The 19,864-nt window shown below is 52.8% G+C and overlaps 1 pseudogene; it reads right to left on the reverse strand.

Moving 5' to 3' along the window:
* LOC135872982 (sodium- and chloride-dependent betaine transporter-like) overlaps positions 1–12,600 on the reverse strand; it is a 44,451-nt pseudogene extending 31,851 nt beyond the window's left edge.
* Positions 12,601–19,864: the final 7,264 nt, after the last annotated feature.

Genomic DNA, 19,864 nt, shown 5'->3' on the forward strand with positions numbered 1-19,864 from the left:
TCTAGTGGGATATTCACTCAGCTCTGGTGTTTAATTATTATTGGTGATTGGAGATTTGACATTAAAACAGGTTAATGGTGCAAAAGCCATCAGACCACTTGGGGACTGTGCATCAGCAGCAACTGGATGATTGTGTGTTGCTAATGGTGAAGCAGCATCTTTCACAAGGTTTCCCCATTACAGTGGACCATGCTGGTCTAGGACTTCACCGTTTCTTCTAAGATCTTTCCCTTGTCTCCCCTCTGATTGACTGACTTTCTTTGCTCTTCTCATAATGGACTAAATTCAGACCCAGCATAAGCAGCTGCGACCTCAATGCAGTTGCACCCACCCATACCAATCCGAGTATGGCCCTATGTCTTGTGTGTTCCCTGCCTCCTTTCTTCTTCTCTCTGTATCATGGAGAAGGCTAAGAAGGGGGGGAAGAGATATAATGGTAGCTAGGAGGAGGTTTAGGGACTAAGGGGACAGACTTTTCTCTTACTTTGCCTGTGGACTTGACTCCTTTCCAGATGCAGAAGTAGCAGATGACCCAGGCGAGCAGGAGGCAGAGAGCCAGCTCCCAGCGCACAGTGCCCAGATTGTGAATACCGTCTGTGAGCCCCAGGGCTCGCTTCCTGCCAGTGCAGGAGGAGGGAGAAAGGTTAACATCCCAGACTTGACTCTTCCAGCAGCCCCCCGCCCAGAGTTTTCATACACATCCCATAGCGCAGCTGCCCAATCTCCCCCATCACTCCTCCTTCCAGTCACCCTAGCCCTGACAGCATTACTGTATTCTTGGTCACCACAATGCCTTAGGTGTCTCTGGGATCCCCTCGCAGCCTGGCCCCTGCAGTTCCACCTCACCCTTTAGTCAGCCTGGGCTCTCCAACTCTCCCAAAGCCCTCAATAGCCCCACTGCAGCCCCCAACCATTCACAGCACAGTCACTCCCGATCTCACATCACTGCCATCCCTTTGGCTGCCTCGCAGGTCACACTCCATCAGCAGCCTCCCCTACAGCCCCCCGGTAATATCAATGGCTCCTAATCACCTGCTGGCTACTTTGTTTCCTCCAAACACCACATGTTCTATGGCTCTCTCCAGGAACCCTTATGGTTATGGCCCTCATTCATCCCTACAGGTTCCCCTCAGCACCCAGGCTCCCTAAGGCTGTCTACATGATGAGCGGGGGAGCGGGGTGATTCCCACTTCACCCAGCCATACTCGCCCTCACACTCACCTGAGTTAGCACACTGACAATAGCAGTGTAGTCGTGGTAGCATGGGCAGGGGTGGCTTGTGCTAGCAGCCCCCACTACGTACCCATGGAGTTCAGGAGGTTTGTACTCAGGGCATCTAGCACGGTGCTGTCTCTGCCCATGCTACCATGGCTACACTACTATTTCTACTCTTTTACGCATGTTAGCTCAGATGAGAGCTGGCATCAGTATATCTACAAGAGCTGGGACCACACAACCCCGTTCATAGTGTAGACATAGCATAACGGGGACCATGTGAGAACTGACCACCATGTCCAGACAGTTCCCCTGTAGCCTTTCACTACCCTAATAGCTATGACAACTCTATGTCCTCCCGGACAACCCCAACCCCCACCCCGAACTCTAGGGGCTCCCTTGTAGCTGGCAACGTTGTACTGAAATCACAATGGTTTTTGTAGCAATTGGTAGATGGTCCCAGGGCACAGGAGCCTGACACTGAAGTTCCAACTCTTCCTCTGGCTCATCCTTTTGCATTCGACAAGTCACTTCACCAATGGGGAAGCTGAGACACAGCAAAGAAAAACCCGCAGCTGGCCCATGCCAGCTGAGTCAGGCTCACGGGGCGGGGGGGAGGGGGAGGAAGGGCTGCGGGGCTGTTTCACTGCAATGTAGATTCCTGAGCTCGGGCTGGAGCCCAGAATCAGGGACCCTCCCACCCGGCAGGGTTCTAGAACCCAGGCTCCAGCCCAAGCCTGGACGTCTACACAGCAATGAAACAGCCCCGCAAGCCCGAGTCGCCTGGCACAGGCCAGCCATGAGTGTCTAGTCGCTGTGTAGACATACCCAGACAGGCTAAGTGGGATAACGGATACTGATCACCTTTGCAAAGCACTTTGAAAGTGATGGATGAAAACGTGCTATTGTGATTGAGCCCCTGATTCCCACTTGCTTCCCGTGACTTCCCTAGATTGGGAGGGGGGCACGGTTGTGAGTGCGAGTCCTTACAATTACAACTCCCATATTGTTCACGCCCCCTGAGGGCCAGTGCTTGATGATTCCCTACAGTGTATTCTGCAGCATTTCTCCTTTCAGGACTCCTCTCGGGTGCTACGTCTGTTTGCCCTCTGGGTGGTTTCACGGGGTGCATTAGGTACCCAGCCGTAAAGAATCACAGAAAAAGTTGCTTTCCTCTAACACAGAACAAGGAACTCAATTAGAATAAGGGGAACAGCTACATTGTCTCTACCTGCTTCACTGCAGAGCATCTTTGCAGAATCTCTTCCAGCCCCCTCCCACCTGGCCTCCTGCTCTAGATAGATCATCACACTTGGTGTGCATACATGCGTGCCCGCTGGGTGTCTGTCAGGGCGGCCCTGCCAACATGTGTTCAGGCCTTGTGTATCCACAACCTGCGGGTGCTGAGTGCATCTGCCATGTCAGAAAGAATGTGTCCATGTGCGTATGTGCATGTGTTCTCGGTAAGGGTCTATGTCTGACCTCTGGGGCTGTGTGGTGCATGGGGTGAGACAGCGTGTGTCTTGGGAGTGCCCACGTGCCCCATGGATTTCTGTCAGTCAGTGTGCCCAGTCAGTATGCAAGTTTGCATGTGCAGTGAGTGTGCTCATGTGCCCCATGATGTGCAATGTGCCATAGGTCTGGGCTCCGAGATGTGGCACTTGCACATCTTTTTTGGCCTTACAGAGACTCCATTTGGAGTATTCACACTGCTGTGACCGCTTGAGGAGAGAAGAGTGTGAAACCGGGGTACGTACTCCCAGAACTCAGTTACTGGGGACGTGGCATTAGCAGGCGCTGTCCAGTTCTCCACGTTAGAGTGATTCAGAAAGTCCACGCAGCGATCTACAAAGGAGGAAGCAAGTCGGTGAGCCCGGAGAATTCTCATGTTTCTCAGCCTTTGTGCTCTCTCCCGCCTCCTCCCTGTTCACTCCAGCTGCACACAAACACTTCACGCTGCCCTGTAAAACATCACTCTTCCCCCACCACTGCCAGAATCCTAGTCCAGGAACAGCCAGAGGGATCGGGGAAGTGGAGGCTCCCTACTGAATAGAACCCAGATGGCTGTGGAATGCAGGGTACTGTGGGGCAGCGACTATGGTTACCCAGGCTGGGAAGTTACTTAATGTTAAGAGATAGCTCAGAGAGGAATTTCCCTGGCTTTCCCCACAAATAAAGCTCTGCTTCTGGAGCTACAGGAGTTGGATCTCCCTTTGGGGAAGGCAGTGACCCCTGTCAGGGGTATGGCCAGGGAAGGACTGTGAGTCGACTGAACATGGAGAGGGGAACTTTCATAGATCCACAGATTCCACGGCCAGAAGGGACCACTGCGACCAGCCAGTCTGGCCTCCTGGATGACACAGGCCATAGACCTTCCCCAAAATAATCCCCAGAGCAAATCTTTCAGAAAAACATCCAACCTTGATTTGAGACTTTAAGAGTTTTGCCAGGAAAGCTTATTTTACTCAGGGAACGAGGGGGGGGGGGGGTGAGCTGGAATAAGCTATACTGGAAAAAGCACAATTTTGCCAGTATAAGCTGCAACCACATGAGACGTGCTTTACCTGTACAGTACATGGTGCAGCTATCTCGACAGTGCACTCCTAGCAGAGACCTGGCCTGAGTGAGCCAAAGACTGACTGAACAAACAGTTCTCTGCTGTGACAGAGGCTGGCCCAGATGCTTGAGGGTCTGAGGTGCAGTGAGTGGGTTGTGCTGTACCCCGTTACACTAGATAAGGGCAGTGCCAGCTCCAGTGAAAAGCTCCTTCCATGGCTTAGAGTGGGGTGAGGACTCCAGACTAAAGCTGGTCTGAAAATGGGCTTTTTTTGCTGCTGAAAATTTTGAATTTCCCATGAAAAATCGAAAACCAAAACATTTTGATTCAGAAATGCTGCCATAGAGTTGTAGTTTGGATGTCGCATGCTCCCACTATGAGCTGAGTTCCCTGGTCAGACTACCTAACCCATGATGCACCATGGTCTCTCCTCATGGTGTCAGGAGGCTGTTGCATCCTGGCCATGGTGCATCATGGGAGAAGTAGTCTAGCTGGGGAGCCCAGCCCATATCGAAGAATGGACACATGAGCAGAGCTGGATTTCCCATTAGGCACAGTAGGCATGTGACTAGGGGCACCTAAAAATTCAATTTTTGCCAGGTCCCAGCAGTGGTGGGGCCAGAGTCAGCTGAGCGAGAGATGGCCCCATGCAGCCCTGCTGGATCGCTCCTCGTTCAGCCCAGCAGATACAGTCACCTCCCAGTGGGGCTGGTGAGTGCAGTCGGGGGGCAGAGCCGGTCTCTGGCAGGGTTGTGGAGAGGCTCTGGGTAGTGGGGGGTTTGTGGAGGGGCGCTGGGCAGTGGGGGGGGTGGGAGGTATATGTGTGTTGGGGCAGTGCGGGGTCTGTGGTCAGGGCCGGCTCCAGGCACCAGCGCAGCAAGCAGGTGCTTGGGGCGGCCAAGGGGAAGGGGCGGCACGTCCAGCTCTTCGGCGGCAATTCGGCAGTGGGTTCCTCGGTCCCACTCAGGGTATGTCTACACTACGAGAGTAGTTCGATTTTAGTTAAATCAAATATGTGGAATCGATATTACAAAGTCGAACGTGTGTGTCCACACTAAGGACAGTAATTCGACTTTGTCAGTCCACACTAACGGGGCAAGCGTCGACATTGGAAGCGGTGCACTGTGGGCAGCTATCCCACAGTTCCCGCAGTCCCCGCTGCCCATTGGAATTCTGGGTCGAGCCGCCATTGCCTTCTGGGTAAAAAAATTTGTCGAGGGTGCTTTTGGGTAACTGTCCTCATCCGTCCGTCACTACAGCCCTCCCTCCCTCCCTGAAAGCGCCGGCGGGAAATCAGTTCGCGCACTTTTCTGGTCAGTGACAGCGCGGACGCCACAGCACTGCGAGCATGGATCCCGCTGCGACCATCGCTGCAGTTGTGGCCGTTGTCAACGCATCGCAGCTCATCATCGACCTTTCACTGAGGCAGATAGAGAGAAATCAGGCGAGGAGGCTACGGCAGCGGGGTGAGGACCTGAACTCCGAGAGTAGCACACGCCTGTCTGAAACCACGACACCCAGTGCCGAGGACATCACGGTGGCAATGGGTCTTGTGGATACTGTGGAACGGCGATTCTGGGCCCGTGAAACAAGCACGGACTGGTGGGACCGCATAGTGCTTCAGGTCTGGGATGAATCCCAGTGGCTGCAAAACTTTCGCATGCGGAAGGGGACTTTCCTCGAACTTTGTGAGTTGCTGTCCCCTGCCCTGAAGCGCAATGACACCCGGATGCGGGCAGCCCTGACTGTCCAGAAGCGAGTGGCCATAGCCCTCTGGAAGCTTGCAACGCCGGACAGCTACCGGTCAGTCGCGAACCAGTTTGGCGTGGGCAAATCTACCGTTGGGGTTGTTGTCATGCAAGTAGCCAAGGCAATCGTGAAGGTACTGCTGTCAAAGGTAGTGACCCTGGGAAACGCGCAGGCCATCATAGATGGCTTCGCCGCGATGGGATTCCCAAACTGCGGTGGGGCTATAGATGGGACTCACATCCCTATCCTGGGACCGGACCACCAGGCCAGCCAGTACATCAACCGAAAGGGCTACTTTTCAATGGTGCTGCAAGCACTGGTGGACCATAAGGGACGTTTTACTAACATCAACGTTGGATGGCCGGGCAAGGTTCATGACGCTCGCGTGTTCAGGAACTCTGGTCTGTTTAGACGGCTGCAGGAAGGTATTTACTTCCCGGACCACAAAATAACTGTTGGGGATGTGGAGATGCCTACAGTGATCCTCAGGGACCCAGCATACCCGCTAATGCCCTGGCTCATGAAGCCCTATACTGGCGCCCTGGACACAGAAAAAGAACTGTTCAACTACCGGCTGAGCAAGTGCAGAATGGTGGTGGAGTGTGCTTTTGGCCATCTCAAGGGGAGATGGAGAACCTTACTGACTCGCTGTGATCTCAGCGAAACCAATATCCCCATTGTTATTGCAGCTTGCTGTGTGCTCCACAATCTCTGTGAGAGCAAGGGGGAGACCTTTATGGCGGGGTGGGAGGTTGAGGCAAATCGCCTGGCTGCTGATTACTCCCAACCAGACAGCCGGGAGATTAGAAGAGCCCAGTGGGACGCACTGTGCATCCGGGAGGCTTTGAAAGACAGTTTCCAGACTGAGCAGGGTCACCAGTGAATTTTAAGTTTGTGGACTCAGAACCTGAACTTGCCACCGTTTCTTTACCCAGTTACCGTTGACTATCCTCTCCAGTTACATACCCCCTTCACCCCCTTCCCAAAAAATAAAATCTGTTCTGTTTTGTTAATGAACACCGTTGTCTTTATTACTGTTTTCGCGGGAATGTTTTAAACCTGGGACGCAGACTGTGGCGGGGTGCGGGTTTACTGTTGTGATGCAAATGATGCTTCTAAACTCCAGGAATGACAGGTTCCGCAGTGGTGGACTGGTTGTTTCAACAGAGCCTGCCAGCCCTCCTGGGCGGGACAGCGTGTATGTGTCGGCTATGTGACTGTCTGGCAGGGGGAGGAGGGTTACAGCTCCCCTGCTGCGCGGCTCTGTGATGCATTAGATCTCTAACTGCCCTCCCCTGCCACAAAGTCACAGAGCAACCCCCCCCCCCCGAACATGAAAACCACCTCCCAGATTGACCAGGGTCACTAGTCACTGCACTGGGTATGTGTCCTGATGCTGGACCTGACCCCGCCTCTGTACCCTGGTAAAGGTGACTGTCCTGTCCAATTACCATGCCCCTTCCCCTCGTTCAGACAGACTCTCCTCCAAAATAAAATCATGGAAACAGTAATTAACAGAAACGAATATTTTATCATGAACCAGACATGAAACGTGGGGGTTGAAACTTGCACGGGGGCTTCTGTGAGGTGTGTAGGAAAGGACTTTTAAAATTTTGGGGAATGAGAGCCTTCTAGTGCTAGAGCAGTCTGCAGGGGTTGACTGAAAGTTTTAACGGCCCTTGCCGCCCCTCCTTCTTTGTACTTTGGGTGAGGGGGGTGTGGGACTTGGTGGCGGGGGAGGGCGGTTAGAGATAGACTGCAGCGGGGCTCTGTCCTCCTGCCTCCGGTCTTGCAGAACATCCACAAGGCGCCAGAGCGTGTCCGTTTGCTCCCTCAGAAGTCCAAGCAGCTTTTCAGTAGCCTGCTGGTCCTCCTGACGCCACCTCTCCTCCCGTTCCATGACTGCTCGGTGCATTTGTGACAAGTTCTCCCTCCACTGTGTCTGCTGGGCTGCCTGGGCTCGGGAGCAGCTCATTAGTTCAGAGAACATGTCCTCCCGCGTCTTCTTCTTCCTCCTCCTAATCTGCGCTAGCCTCTGGGAGTGTGCTGACAGGCTGGGTTGGGAGACAGTCGCAGATGTGTCTGTGTGAATGGGAAAAATTGAGTGAATTCCTGAGACAGATAAATGAAGTTGTGTACAAAGAACCTAGTCTTTCTCTGTGAACAAGACCATGTCTCACATGCGCACTCAGGACAAGGTCGAATTTTCGGCCCTCGCCTTCAGTGCCTGGGGTCCTGCAGTGGTCTTGCAGTTATCTGAGAAGTGTGGCAGGACACCTGAACTTCTGTAGCGTGCAATCATGGTAAGCCGTAGACTTCTGGCTGCTTAAAACTGTACTAGTAGCACTGGCCTCCTTTCACATTGAAAGCAATGCCAGTCTCTGCTGCCAGCAATCAGGACAGCATGAACTATGCCCCTGTCCCACCCCCTCGCGGCTGTCCCAGGGAAAGATCCCTGTATGCTGCCCCTCTCCCTCCACCGCGTGGCTGTAAAGCAGTCCCAATACTAACATTCCCCTCCCTAATTCAAAGCAGGGCGTCATGAGCGACATCACCCTGCTGAGGATCTCGGAGTCCCAGAGGGAAAGGATGCTTCGAGAAAGCCTTCAGAAACCAGGGCCGTTTGCCGCCATGCTCTGCAGGGCAATGATACCAGAGTATCTGATGGTGTCGTGGCGCGGTAACGTGTCCTACCACGGAGGGCCCAATAAGATCGCCCTACCCAGGAACCTGATGAACAGGCTGGAAATGTACCTTCATGAGACCTACGAGGAGTTCTCCTATGAGGATTTCGCCTCCATCCCCGGCCATATTGACCGGATTTTCGCGTAGGTGCACTGGGACTAAAGAGTGGAGCGTCTTGGGCAGCATAATCATGACTTACCGGACATTGTAAAAAAAATTTTAAATACTTGGGACTAAATTGTGAAGAGCCTAAGGCAGACAAATCATGAAAAACCCTTTGTTACTATTGTAAATATTCCAGTTTTTTTGCAGATAATTGTTTACATGTTTAAGCACTTTAGGAAACAGCCATTGTTAATATTATAAATATTTCAGTTCTTGTAAAAATAAACGTTTAGATATTTAAAGCACTTACTGCTTGATCCTTCCCCTGATTCTGTCTCCGGGGTAAGGGATGGGGGACGGTTGGTAGGGGATCTCGGTAAGGGTGATGAAGAGCTCCTGGCTGTCGGGGAAATCAGCGGTGCCAGCGCTGTCGACTGCCTCGTCCTCCTCATCTCCTTCTTCATCTTCCCCGTCCGCTAACATGGCCGACGAGGAACCTGCCGCGGACAATATCCCATCCTCAGAGTCCACGGTCAGTGGTGGGGTAGTGGTGGCGGACGCACCTAGGATGGAATGCAGTGCCTCGTAGAAACGGGATGTGTGGGGATGGGATCCGGAGCGTCCGTTTGCCTCTTTGGTTTTTTGGTAGCCTTGTCTCAGCTCCTTGATTTTCACGCGGCACTGCGTTGCATCCCGGCTGTATCCTCTCTCTGCCATGGCTTTAGAGATCTTCTCTTAGATCTTTGCATTCCGTCTTTTGGAGCGCAGCTCTGAAAGCACGGACTCATCGCCCCACACAGCGATGAGATCCAAGACTTCCCGATCAGTCCATGCTGGGGCCCTCCTTCTATTAGATTGCACGGCCATCTCTGCTGGAGAGCTCTGCATCGTTGCCAGTGCTGCTGAGCTCGCCACGCTGTCCAAACAGGGAATGAGATTCAAACTGCCCAGACAGGAAAAGGAATTCAAATTTTCCCGGGGCTTTTCCTGTGTGGCTGATCAGAGCATCCGAGCTCGGACTGCTGTCCAGAGCGTCAACAGAGTGGTGCACTGTGGGATAGCTCCCGGAGCTATTACCGTCGATTTCCATCCACACCTAGCCTAATTCGATATGGCCATTTCGAATTTAGCGCTACTCCTCTCGTTGGGGAGGAGTACAGAAGTCGAATTTAAGAGAGCTCTATGTCGAACTAAATAGCTTCGTGGTGTGGACGGGTGCAGGGTTAATTCGATGTAACGGCGCTAAATTCAACATAAAAGCCTAGTGTAGACCAGGCCTCAGAGGGAAGGACCTGCCACCGAAGTGCCCCCAAAGAAGAAAGCGGCGCGGTGGAGCTGCCGCTGAAGTGCCGAAGTGCCGCCGTTCTCGATCGCGGCTTTTTTTTCCCCACCGCTTGTGGCGGCAAAAACCCTGGAGCCGGCCCTGTCTGTGGTGGAGGGGGTTGGATGGCGGGATGCCTAAAAGTTAAAAGTGGCAGTACCCCCACTGCCCGCAATGGTTAGGTGCTCCGAGCCACTGTAGGGATACCCCACAGTTCCCGTCTGCTGCCATGCAGCGGGGACCCCTGGAGCTCCCGTCCAGGGGCGGATAAGAGGTTTGTGGGGCTCTGGGCCAGAGCAAGTGGGGGACACTCCCCACTCCTTACATCTGCAGTCCCTCCCACCCCCACTCCTGCTGGGGAAATGGGGTCAGAGCACAGGGGTCAGGGTGCAGGGGGCTTCTCTCGCTCCCCATCAAGAGCGCCGGGGGGGAGGGGGGAGTGGGACAAGCCCCCGCACCCTGACCCCGCTCCCGGGCAGGAGTGCCGGGGCGGGCAGTGGAACAGGTCAGGGCACCGGAGTGCCCATTTTTCCGGGAGCCCCCAGTTAACCAGGACCCCTGGGCATGGGCCCTGTTGGCCCAGTGGTTAATCTGCCACAGCTCCCAGCTGCTGCGGGTGGCTGGGGATCACCCCACAGCTCCCAGATGCTGCCTGGCAACGGGGCCCCCGGATCCGAGCTGCCACAAATGGTGGGGGGACCCTGCTGCTCCTGGCTGCCGTGGGGGGAGGCCCCACTGATCCCAGCCTCCGTAGGCAGTGGGGGGCCCCGGAGCACCAAGTCACGGGTGGCAGGAGACTCTGGAGCTCTGAGCCCCTGCGGGCGGGGATGGGGAGCTCCGAGCCAGAGGGCCCCGCAGCTGCCCAGACACCAGGGAAGGTGTGCGGACCCTGCCTAGGAGCATGCAAGGTGTAAATCCAGCCCTGCACATGAGGAAACCAAACAACACCCATTTGGCCCACAACTGCATATTGAAATCAAAATATTTTAGTTTTCAGCTGAATATTTCAATGAAAATTCAAAATTTTCCACATAAAGCAAACAGTGCAAAAAAATGTGTTTAATCAAATACCCAATTTCTGTCAAAAAGCAGTTTTGATGGAAAGTTTTCAAACCCAGATCCTCTTTCCAGAAGCAGACTAGCTGAAGTTGTACCTGAGTTCCAAGGATTATTACAGGTGGCCCAGGGAAGCACAGCAGTAAAGGAGCTGAACAGGTAGAAGATAGCCCAAGATAGGATGACAATGTAGTAGATATTCAGATAGGATTCGATGACTTGTGAGGCATAACCAATTCCTAAGAGGGAAAAGTGACAGGGGTTAGGAAATGGCCCCCCGGCAAGCCTTAAATATATCAGACTTTAGTTTCAAATAGTACCATAGGCCATCCCACTGGAGTTGCGGGCCGGGCAGATTAATGAGCAATTTGGTTCACCAAAAATTCCTGTAAGACTCAGGTTGAGGGTGGGAGATCCAGATGTGGTTCATCATGGTGCAGAAATCAGAAATAAAAAGGGTTTTCACTGCTAACTACATCCCACGCCCAAAGAATGGGGCCAGAGCAAAAGCATAGGGTCAGGAAAGTGGTGGAATCTCCATCCTTATTGGTTTTTAAAGCCCAGCTTGACAAAGCCCTGGCTGGGATGATTTAGTTGTGGTTGGTCCTGCTTTGAGCAGGGGGTTGGACTAGATGACCTCCCGAGGTCTCTTCCAACTCTAATCTTCTATGATTCTAGGAGGTACCTTCTAATCTTGGCTCTGCCAGTATCAGCAAATGCCAATCTGAGCAAAACACTTAATCGTTCCGTGCCTCAGTTTCCCCCTATGTAAAATGGGGATCATAAAACTTCAGGATAGTTGTGAGGTTAATTCTCTGCGGTTTTAAAGTAGAGCTGTCCAGAAAACAAGAATTCCATTTCACACAAAAGTCCAGGTTTTATCATTTGTTTTGGTTCTGCTTCAGACCTAGAACTAGACCTTTTGAAATTTTTCACACAAAACCCATGAGACCCAGAAATTCCATCGTGGACCTGAGAAACCCATTCATTGACTCACCTTCAAAGAGAGGGCAGATCTTCCTCCAGGCGGTGACCCCTCCCTGGCTGGTGTACTGTCCTAACGCTGTCTCCAGGAAGAACATTGGGATCCCACAGGTGAAGAGGAAGATGAGGTAGGGGATAAAGAAGGCACCTGCAGAGAGAGAGAGAGTGGGTAGCAAATGGAGGAATCTTTACTACTCGACATTATCATCATCACCCATTACCAGGTACACTAACAAGCGAGATGTACCATCAAGGCTCAGGTAAACACCCTTGAATGTAAATGTCTATCTGAACTAAATGGACCTGGTGGGCCTGCAAAACTCTGCAGATCTTGCCAGGGCTGCCCAGAGGATTCAGGGGGCCGGGGGCAAAGCAATTTCGGGGGCCCCTTCCATAAAAAAAAGTTGCTATACTATAGAACACTATATTCGCGTGGGGGCCCCTGCGGGGCCCAGGGCCTGGGGAAAATTGCCCCTCTGGGTGGCCCTGGATCTTGCAAGAGAACAGCCTCTCGGCTTTCTTCTTCTTGTCCTGGAAATACCACAAGCACCCCCGTCCTCATGCTATTTCAGCACTTCTGCATCTGGTCCTGGCCAGAACCTGGAAGAGCAGAATGGCAAGAAGACAAAAAAAGACACAGAAAATAAACGTTGACTACACTTTTCAGCCCTTAAAACTGGTATGAGCAAAGGTTTGGGAAGATAAGAGGAAATCTTATTGTATCCAAACTGGGTCCTCCTGGGCCAACATCTCACACAGACTGGGCTTTTATGGACTTACCACCTCCATTTTTGTAACAGAGATAAGGGAATCTCCAGACATTGCCCAGGCCAATGATCTTCCCAGACATGGAGAGCATAAACTCCATTTTATTATTCCACTGGCCTCTTGGCTCCATTTCTGGCTTCTCCTTTTCGAGCCGCACCATGCCCCCATGGGGCTCAGCCTCCACAGCTGCTTTACTTTCCAAGGCCCAACAGAGCAGGGGAAACTGGGAGGGAAAACAGAACACAGACTGTAAGAAGCTGTTACAGGACACACAGGTGAAATGAGCTGGGAAGGGACTCAGCCACCCAACTGGACACATTCGTATTGTTGTGACAGAAGCCTCAGCTCAGGGCAATTCCCAGCGTAGTCCAGGGAAACTCCATCTGAGAACTAGCTGCACCATGGAAGGGGCTGTTTCTTAGAAGATGGAAGCAAATTGAGTCATCAGCTGAAACGGAATCCTGGCCCCACCTTCTTCTCCACCTCCCTTTGACTAGACCCACCTCATCCCCATCCTCTTATTCCCAATAGCCTCCCTGTCACTGATGACAAAACCTTTTTAAAATCTCCGGATATAATTTTATGACCAATAATTCCAGGAAAGGGAAAAGCAATCAAAGTAAATGCTGTGGGGAGATACATTGATCAAAACATCTATGGGGATCAGGAAGAATTCCCTCAGAGTGCGCAATATTGTACAATTGACCAGGTGAATTACAGGGTGTTTGCCTTCCTCTCGAGTAATATATCTGATACTGGCCACTGTCAGAGGCAGGATAGTGAATTTGATGGATCAAGTGTCTAAACAAGTATGGAAAATCCTATTGTCCTATTTCCAGACATTGCCAGGAGTCCTGAATTACTATTTTTTGACCCACTAGCCAACAAAGCTTTTTACATCATAGCATGTCATGGGAGCAGAATGTAAACACACTCCTTTGACCTAAGTCTCCCTCAATAACAAGAGAAAAAAATGATTACCTACCTTTCATAACTGTTGTTCTTCGAGATGTGTTGCTCATGTCCATCCCATTCTAGGTGTGCATGTGCCCATGTGCGCGGACGTCAGAGATTTTTGCCTTAGCGGTACCTGTAGGGCCCGGGAGGGGATTTGGGGAAGGAGTCCAATGGGGGATGGAATGGGGGCGGGGCAGGGGTGGACTCAGGGCGGGACCGGAGGTGGCCGAGCACCCACCGGCGACAGGAAAAGTGGCACCTATGCATCTAGGGTGGTTCCAATGTGAGCGTCCTGATCTCGGACACCCTACAGGCCGAAGTTATAACAACCAAGAAAGAGACCTAGCAGGAGGGGGCAGGAAGCCAAGGGTTCGAAGTTGGGGGCACAAGAGCCTGGACAGCACAAGATTCAGGTCCCAAGGGGGGAACCGGGTCTCGTACATGCGGGTAAAGGCGCTACAACCCCTTCAGGAAGCTCCCCGTCATGGGATGGGTGAAGACTGACCCGCCTCGAAGCAGAGGGTGGAAAGCCAAAATGGCCGCCAAGTGTACCTTGATCGAAGATAGCGACAGTCTCTGGTGCAGTAAATAGTCCAGGATGTCCTGCAGTGGGGCCTCATCTGCACGAATGTGTTGGTCCGTGGCCCAACACATGAACTGCTTCCACTTTGCCACATATTTAGCCCTGGTGGATGGTTTTCTGCTGCCCAGCAAGACCTGCTGGACACCAGCGGAACACCCCCATTCATCCACACTTAGCCATGCAGGAGCCAAGCCATCAAGTGCAGCGACTCCAGGTTCGGATGCAGCAGGTTGCCGTAGTTCTGTGAAGCAGATCCGGTCAAAGATGTCCGACAGAGAGCCCTTGTCCCTGTCCTGCAGAGAACAGAACACATGGCACTTCCAGTTCTGTCTGAATGCGAACAGGTCCACCTGGGGAGTCTCCCACCTGCAGAAGATCAGACTGACCACCCCTGGATGAAGCAACCATTCGTGACGAGACAAGAAGGTCCTGCTGAGGCGATCTGCCAGGAAGTTCTTGGCTCCAGGCAGGTGGATGGCTCCGCCCTGCCTGTTGATGTAGTACATTACGGCTGTATTGTCCGTCAGGACCTGCATCACCCTGCCCTTCAGGTGGGGCAAGAATGCTCCGATAAACAATATGTGTTGGACTGGCGTTAACATGGACTTTTCTATGTTTATTAACAAGCCCAGATCGTTGCAGATGGATCGCACCAGGTCGAGGCTCCATTGGACCTACCCCAGAGACCTGCCCTTGATGAGCCAGTTGTCGAGATACAGGAAGATCTGGACCCCCTGACGTCTCAGGGAAGTTTCTACCGGCACCACACATTTCATGAACACCTGGGGGGCTAAGGACAGGCCAAAGGGTAACACCATGAACTTGAAGTAACACCCGGCCACTATGAAGCGCGGGAAGTGCCTGTGGCCCAGGAATATGGAGACATGAAAGTAAGCGTCCTTTAAGTCGAGAGCGGCATACCAGTCCCACGGATCCAGGGAGGGGATGATGGAGGCCAGGGAGCCCATACGGAACTTCAACTTCTTGAAAGACTTGTTGAGGCCACACAGGTCCAGGGTGGGCCCGAGGCCTCCTTTGGCCTTCGGGATTAGGAAGTAGCGGAAGTTGAATCATCTTCCTTCCATGTCCCGAGGAACTCCTCCACAGCCTCCAAGCCTAGGAGCTTCTCTACTTCCTGAATGAGGAGCTGCTCGTGAGAAGGGTCCCTGAAGAGGGACGAGAAAATGAGGGGGGGGCGGGAAGGGAGGGCGGCCATGAACTGCAGGGTATTGCCCCGAGTCACTATGTCCAGGACCCAGAGATCCAATGAAACCCGTGACCAGACCAAGCGGTAGGGGGAAAGGCAGTTGAGGAAAAGGCACAGGAGGGCAGGGATCTGGGACCCCAAAACAGTTGAGGAAAGGCCTGGACCCTAATCCCTGAATAAGGACCCAAGATCTCCCACCAAACCTTTCCAAATATTTGCCCCTGCTCTCTGCCAAACTCCCCCCTCCCAACCCTTCTGCTGTATTATCCCACTTCTCGCCAGGTATCCGTTTCATTATAGCTCTTCTCTACAGCAGGGATTTTTTTTCTCACTGCCTTCAGCTGCCGTTTGCCGAGGACAATTGGGGAGACAGGGTGATATCAGTTGGGAGACTGCTTTCTTTCCAGTGAGACCAGCTGGTTGCCTCCTTCCTTTCCCCAGGGAACACTCACAGTCAGAATGAGAAATGGGTGAGTAAAAGTCGACTGAACACTGTTGGAGACCAGAGTCCGTCCCTTCCTTCCTGGTCCCGTGGGTGCAGAGCGCTTTCAGCTCCCATCAAGTTCAACAAGAGTTAAGGCTGCTCAGTACCCGGCAGCACTGGGCCCACATGGCCCCAGCCCAGATTTGTTTTACTGCTCTTTAGCTCATCTTGGACAGGCAGCTGTTCCCTCTTCTCTGCTAAAATGCCCTCTTTGCTGCCAGATCCCAGAGGTTTGCACCCCTGCTATAGGCCATCACCACACCAGGAGGTTGCTGGGACTCACATACCAGAAGAGAAACCTATCTCATGGAGCTTCTTGCTCAAGGTCCTTAACGATGGCTGCGACCCTCGGAGCAGCTCAAGGGAACTCCGGGCCAGAGGAGCACATACTGGAAAGCCCTGGCGCTGACAGGAGAGCTTTGAGCCCCTCCTGCCACATGCCCTCCTCCCTATGACTCGCCCCACACAGTTTCTCATTACCAATATTGACAAGTGGCTAATGAGCTTTGAGCTCACGTCTGATCAAATCAATGCTCCGCACGTCGGGGGGCTCAGACTCTGCTGGAAAAAAACATATGTTCCTATGGAAGTAGCCTGGAGAGAAAAGGATTCAAGGACATGGACACATGGGATGGGGATGGGGAGGGAGAGCAAGCCAGGGCTCATCATTCTAACAGGCAGGGAGCAGGCAGGTCCATGATAAGAAGGGGGGGTGGATGAATGGGATGCAAAGGGTTCCCTAAAGACACTGGGGCTGGTGTAGTCCCGTTGGGCTGGCTGTAGCATAGCCGAAGAGGAGGTGGGGGTGAGGTCAACAATGCAGGCACTGTAGCTAGTGCTGGCTCTAGGCACTTGCATGCCCCATGGTTGGAGTGGTGCTCTCCAGATCCCAGGGGCCCTCAGAGGATGTGGCACTCAAGGTGGGTGTAGTTCTCGTGGTCTTGTGGACGATGCAATGCCCAGCACGGAGCACACAAGAGGGCAGTTCTCTGCTCTGTAGCCTTCCCCTGCTCTGGATTGTCACTCCTGTTTTGTGACAGTGGACACATCTCGGGCTTTGGGACATAAACTGATCACTGCAGGGTTGAGAAGCAGTGTGCCCCAATGTACAGCATTGCAGGTAGCCAATGGCATTGTTGGCTGTTGGTTTGATTTTGTATTGGGGGAGGAGAGGGAGAGAATTGCTTTTCGCTGAAGCATCATGTATTGGCCACTGCCAGAGACAGGACTGGTGGATGTAAAGGACCAGTTGTCTGATATTACAAATCCAATGTTTCTCCCAGTGGGGATAGCCAGAAGTCCTGGTTTTTCCTTTTTCAGGACCTGCAACAATTGGCATCTACTGGGAATGCTGGGATTTCTCTCAAAGGAATTGTAAGCAAGTGCCTCCTCCTCATTAGGGATGGTATTTTCAGAGACACAGATGCACTCAAGGGAGTGAATATATGATTCTACTCAGAAAATGCCTGTAAACTTAGCAGAACTGCTCCTTGTGTGAATGCAGAGCTGTATGGGCTCAAATTAGTGACAAAAATACACTTAACAGCGCTTGCCCTGCAATAGGCACGGCCAAAATTCGTGGATTCGATTCTTTCTGGTGCATCGTCAACAGAATGGTTGGCTTAGTTCCAATCAGTTACACCTGGGCAAACCCGCTTGCGGCAATGGGACTGGACTGGTGCTGCTGAGGGCATACCAGGGCTTTGAGACACTTTATAACTGCTGATGATACCCGAGAAGGAAAGAACTGGGCTTTGCACTAAGATCTCAGGTTGAGTTTGCAGAGCTGATAGCTAGGGGGGGAATTCTTTCCCCAGGTGAGCGCAGCACCTCTGATTTGGAGTCACTGGGACACAAACATGGAGCCCCAGGATGCTGTTTTAAGTGCTATTTTCAGAGCCGAACCACACTTGAATCCACACCACTACATAACTGAGAGGAGAATGTCAAAGGCTATGAGAACCCTCCTTAGCACCTCCTCCTTTAAAGGAGAGCTGTGCTAGCCCCTTTCCACTGAGCTATGTTGAATGACAATTCATGCCCAGAAGGGCCCATCCATATAAATAAGTGTTTTATTAAATCAGATCAGAGACAAAGTGGGGTCAGGGGAGTGCAGGAGAGACAACAGGCCATTCTTGGCCACTGGGCAAAGGAGACAGATGCCAGTGCCAGAGCTGATATAAGGAGGTGGCCAGGCTGAAGATAGGGAACCCTCTGCCTGCCTGTGCGGAGAATGGGAAAGGGGAGAAGAGCCCACAGATGTGCTGGTAAGGCCCGGCCTCTGCCAGCCAAATGCTAAACCTTAATGTGCAGCATTTGCTGTTGAAGCAGAAGGCTGGATCTGAGGCCCTGGCTCCCCCACAGGGCATCTGAGGGAACGGCACTTGATCTGAGCTGAGGTAGGCCCTGAGAGGGTGAGACTCCGAGCTGTGCAGACTGTCAGAGACTCAATGGCCCCACTCCTCCGGCTCTCTCCCCAAACACTCACAAACCAGCAGGAGTTCTCCGGGGCTTCCCGCCAGGAGTAGGCAGGTGAGCGTCATGTCTCTGCTCGCCAGCCTGGCCTCCCTTAGGGCACTGCCTGGTTTTCTCCCCGGATGCTGATCGTCTCCTTTCCCTGCCCGGGAGCGGCATCATGCCTCCTTACCAGCACCTCTCCTACCACCAGCCTCACACGTAAGGAGCGAGGTGGAGCGGGTATGAGAGCAAACTGCTTCTGCTGACAGGCTCCTGCCAATCAGCCCATCCCAGGGTCATTCAGGGGATTAGACGCCATCTCCCTGGTTTGAGCGGCTCTAAAAGCAGTTGCCCAACCAGTCGTCCTCGTCCTTCCCTCATCGGCTCTTCCTGCCTTGCCTAAGCAATTCCCTCAGCCACCTGCTCTGGCTACTCCAGACACACAGCCCCTCTCCCTCTGGCATGGAGTCTCTGCATCAGTCACTCATCCACCCTCCTGGCCTCTTTATAGGGATAGGGGAAGTCAAGAACCATTTCTTTTACCTTGTGCAGGGTGTCCCAGCCGAGCAACAGGGATACTGTCTGCTCTGTCCTGCTGGTGGTGTGATCAGAGGAGTGACACCAACTCTTCCTTTCAACCAGGAAATGGAGATGGACCAGCACTGCAGAAAGCCAATCTAAAATGTAAGCAGTTATTTCAGAGAGGACTCTCTAAAACACATGCACACAGACACACAGACACACACGCACTGGAGAGTTTGCTCTACAAGACCTGCCAATAGTCGCTATGTTGGTTTGGGATGGGACATACCAACCCCTTAATTAGATTGGCATTTGATAAGATTAAAGGAAAAGAATACTACACATAATGTCCTGGGGATCTCTCCTCTCTACTCCAACCAGGACTTTAAACAACCAACAAGTAATCTGTGTTCCCTACAGTCAAAGGAATCCATCCCAAGTTTTAGAGTCAGCCCAGTGCAGGCTGGCTCTGAACTGTGGGCGTTTAGTTAGTACAGTGTGGATACAAGCAGAGAAGAAAAGGGGAATAGTTCTTCTCTCACACTGGGATAACTCCGCTGGAATTATTCCTAGTTTGTACTGGCATAGGGGAGATCAGAATTTGGCCCCACTAGACTGGGACTCAGGACAACTGGGTTCTAGTCCCGGCTCTGCTGAGTGACTTTGAGCAAGTCACATCGTTCCCTGTACCTCGATTTCCCCATCTGTAAAATGGTGATAATAAGGCTAACCCCATTTGTAAAGTGCTTGGCGTCTGTAATGGTGCCTCGCTCTCCTGGTTCAAGGGAGGCCACTCAGGCTCGTCCTGTCGGGTCGGGGCCAGAGTTTGTCAGACCAGCAAGAGCCTCCCAATAGGGCTGCGCGATTAACAGTCCCTACCAGGCTTTAGCCTGGGCTTAAGTAGCTCAAGTAGGCAGCCCTGAAACACAGTCTCTAAGGGGTTGGCTTTGGCCTGGGTGGGGCTCAGGCAGCCAGCAAACAAACAGTCTCTAAGGGGCTGGCTTTAGCCTGAGTGGAGCTCAGGCAGCCAGCAAACAATCAGTCTTTAAAGGAGAGTGGTAAGGGAGCTCCGGTCCTGAGCTAGAGCCTCCTTGCACCGTGTAGGGGGTCAGACACCCGGGGTGGGGTGGCTGGGGGACGCGGGCCCAACCTACTCCACCGCCTCCCAGCCCAGGGCCCTGGCAGGGGCAGGATTGGTTGCACCTGTGTCGGCA

The sequence above is a fragment of the Emys orbicularis genome, chromosome 1 (assembly GCF_028017835.1).
Source record: "Emys orbicularis isolate rEmyOrb1 chromosome 1, rEmyOrb1.hap1, whole genome shotgun sequence".
NCBI classification, from domain to species: Eukaryota; Metazoa; Chordata; order Testudines; family Emydidae; genus Emys; species Emys orbicularis.